Source organism: Pan troglodytes, chromosome 6 (genome assembly GCF_028858775.2).
Source record: "Pan troglodytes isolate AG18354 chromosome 6, NHGRI_mPanTro3-v2.0_pri, whole genome shotgun sequence".
Classification (NCBI taxonomy): domain Eukaryota; kingdom Metazoa; phylum Chordata; class Mammalia; order Primates; family Hominidae; genus Pan; species Pan troglodytes.
In genome coordinates, this window is record NC_072404.2 from 71044679 (window position 1) to 71048489 (window position 3811).

The 3811-nt window shown below is 48.3% G+C and overlaps 1 long non-coding RNA gene across 1 annotated transcript; it reads left to right on the forward strand.

The window, feature by feature from the left end:
- The first annotated feature begins 371 nt into the window (after positions 1 to 371).
- Positions 372 to 3350, forward strand: LOC129144583 (uncharacterized). Its single transcript, XR_008549021.2, has 2 exons — positions 372 to 974; positions 2109 to 3350. It is a non-coding gene; the product is annotated as an uncharacterized LOC129144583 (long non-coding RNA).
- The last annotated feature ends 461 nt before the right edge of the window (positions 3351 to 3811 follow it).

Sequence of the window (3811 nt, forward strand, 5' to 3'; positions counted from 1 at the left end):
CAGGCCAGTTCCCACAGCAGCTTAGGAAAGCAGGTGGCTCCCTGAGCTGGAGGAGGCGTGATGTCCAGGAAAGACCCCGGGTGCAGGTGGAAGAGGGAACCCAGCCTAGCAGCGGGAAGTGGGGTGAGGACAACACCCGTCCGAGTTGGACAAGGGCCAGGAGCACTTCGCGGCGTCACGCCCTCCTCACTGCCCAGCCTGGACCTGCCCCTCCTGTCCCTCTCCGGACTCACATCCCATGGCAAGGAGGTGCCCGCGATCAGTAGCCAGCATCGCTGTGGAAGCGGCGAGGTCCACACTGCCCTGCCCAACCCTCTTGGGCTGCCCGCCTCCTCGCATGTCTCCTGCTGGGATTCTAGTCCAGCCGCCTCGTCATCAACGGGCGGGGAACAGTTAAGAGCTACCGTTTCCAGCCTGCCCGGCCAGGCGCGCACCGCCCCGCTCCTCCCACAAGAACTGCGCCCCGCCCCCGAGCCCGGGGCATGCTGGGATTGTAGTCCCGAAGCGCTTGAAACAACGGGCGGGAGCGGTGAAAAGACTACAGCTCCCAGCATGTACAGCAAGCCCGGCGCAGCCCTGCTTCGCCCTTCAGGACTGCGCGCCGTCCCGTGTTCATGCTGGCTGGAATTGTAATCCGGTCGCCCTGCAATTAAAAAACGGGAAGCTAATCAAAGATGATAAGTCCTAGTATGCCAGGCTTAGCTTCCGCCCTCCAATCCACACCTCCCCGAGTCCAGAGCAGTTCTGCCATGCCAAGGGGAGCCTGGCTGTTCCCAAACCTCTCCTACCTGCCAAGTGACAGCGGGACCAGGGCGGCTGGTCTTATCGTGTAATTATGTCACTACATCTCTGTGAGATGCCGGCTTCATGCTTCGTCATTGCCAGAAGTTTGATTTCTCATGGAGCAGCAGGGGACCTGGAGCTGCTCACAAAGCTGTCATGGTTGCCATAGTAACGCTCCTCTTCCTGGAAAGGTACTCGCCCCTTCCCTTCTTTCGTCCCCGCCCCTTCTCCTCGCCCCGCTCCTTCCCTCTGCGCTGCCTCTCCCCCTGGGCACCACCCCTCCTCCTTGCCCCACCCCTGACACGCCCCTTCGGACATGCGCAGTGTAGTCCCTGCGTAGGACCGGGGCTAATGGCCAGGTGTCTGATAGTTCTCCAATTTCTTGGCATCCCACCCAGGAAACTCCCTCTTGAGTGTCTGAAACCGTCAGTTCACTGCCAGAAATGGATATACGCGGTCCCTGATAACCTGGCACTTGCCTTTTCAAAGCCACCATTTCCTCTGTCTTCTAGGCTGTCACAAATCCTCCTCTGCACCCCAGGAGTGCACCTTGGACCCCGGGCTGGCTGCATGGCGCACACCTGGGTCAGGCCTCTCACAGGGACGCTCCTGCCACTCTAATAAAGAGTAGAAAACGTCACAGCGAAAGGCCCGACCCTGCTGCATCCAGTCAGGAAACAGCCACAGGGAAGGGAGCCCCTAAGCCACTTTGGGAGCCACATCGACCACTTCTCTGCACCCGACCCAGGCTGGTTCCCAGGCTTTGGGGTCCTAGTGTGGACCTCCCGGCCGTAATTGACACAGGTGCAGGACCAGAGAGGCCCCTGGTCCCTCTCAACAAGTGAGGGAAGTTTGTGTGGTGAGGTCATGAACAGTGTGTGCGTTTCTGCTGTGAATAGGGCTTTCTTGGAAACACTTTTGATTTCCCTTTTTAAATATCCCTTTGGAACTAGGTTTAATAATTTGCTGGTGGAACTTAACAGTGATAATTCTTTGAATCCATTTTTCTTTTTTCTTTTTTTGAGACGGAGTCTCACTCTGTAGCCCAGGCTGGAGTGCAGTGACTCGATCTGGGCTCACTGCAACCTCCACCTCCTGGGTTCAAGCAATTGTTCTGCCTCAGCCTCCCCAGTAGCTGAAATTACAGACACCCACCGCCATGCCTGGCTAATTTTTGTATTTTTAGTACAGATGGGATTTCGCCATGTTGGCCAGTCTGGTCTTGAACTCCTGACCTCAAGTGATCTGCCCGTCTCGGCCTCTCAAAGTGCTGGGATTACAGGCGTGAGCTACCACGCCCGGCCTGAATCGATTTTAACATTTAGTTTTCCAGATTAACTCGAAGTACCCCACGACTACACGCTAAAGAAACTAGAAGATGCACAGCCTCAGCTCCGTGCAGGAGGGACGCACAAGAGCAGAATCTCCGTGGGACATCTTTCTAGAGCATTAGTATTACTGCAGGATTTGGAAGAAACAAATTTAAATAATTTCCAACGTAAGACACTGGAAATTTAAAAGAAGCCTGGAAAATCATCTGCCTTTAATAACTGTCATTCATCTGTGCCTAAGTCAGACTTTCTCCAAGAAAAAAAAAAAAAAGAAACTCTAAGGAGAACCTATTTTTTATTCTTCTAAGTAGTTAAAATTAGAAATTACAGCAAATCAATAGAAAGCTCTGCCCCACCAGTCTCCTAAATCACAATTTGGCTTTGGTGTGGTTTTATTTGTATTTTTTGGAGGGGTGTGTTGACATGTTGGTATAGAGATTGGGGAGTTTTGATCAGTTTTTGGAAGTTTTCAGCTATTAGTTGGTGATTTACTTTGTACCTCATTTAATTTTTCTGTCCGCTCTCCACTTAGAACTCAATCACTCCATAGGTCTCTAAGACTCTTCAGTTTCTTTAAGCTTTTTCACTCTTATATTCAGAATGGGCAATTTCTATTGCTCTATCTTCTGTTTCTAATCTCTGAATAAGATCAAAAGTATTTTTTAAATTTCCTTATCTTCCTATTGTTTCATAATTTCCATTTCTTTGCTGAGGTTCCACATCTCTTCATTCATTGTTAGAATATTTTCCTTTACCCTCAAGAACAGATTTATAATAGCTGCCTTTAAACATCTTGAATTACAACACCTTGAATATCTTAGGATCACTTCTACTATCTTCTAGTTAAATTATGTATGGATCCCATTTTCATGTTTCTTCACACATCTCATGAATTTTAAAGTTGTGTACTAAAACTGTAAGGAATTATAAAGATGATCAATTCTGTTGTGTAACTTTGAAGAGCAGTGTTATGTTTTATAAAAGATGTTAATTGGGCTGGATTCAAACATCAATACCTATCTCCCCTATAGTGGGCATAGCTGAAATCCTCATTCAGTTCTTACTCACACATAGGTCATATTTGTATTATATAGATGTGTTTCTATAACAATATATATTATTCAGATGTCATCATTATAATCTGTGTTAATTCAACAAGCTACTCCAGTATTACTGAAAGCCAGGACCTCAGTTTTGTCTGCTTATTGGATTTTGTATAAATCACATTATACAGTATGTATACTTTCATATCTACTTACTTTTAAGGAACATTGTATTTGTGATATTCATTCATGCTGTTGCAAATAGCTATAGTCTGTTCTTTTTTTTTTTCTTTGAGACGGAGTCTCACTCTGTTGCTTAGGCTAGAGTGCAGTGGTACAATCTTGGTTCACTGCAACCTCCAGCTCCCGGGTTCAAGCGTTCTCTTGCCTCAGCCTCCTGAGTAGCTGGGATTAGAGGCATGCACCACCACACCTGGCTTTTTTTTTTTTTTTTTTTTTGAGCTGGAGTCTCACTCTGTCGTCCAGGCTGGAGTGCAGTGGTACAATCTCTGCTCACTGCAAGCTCTGCCTCCCGGGTTCACACCATTCTCCTGCCTCAGCCTCCCAAGTAGCTGGGACTACAGGCACCCGCCACCACTCCCAGCTATTTTTAGTAGAGACGGGGTTTCACCATGTTAGATAGGATGGTCTCGA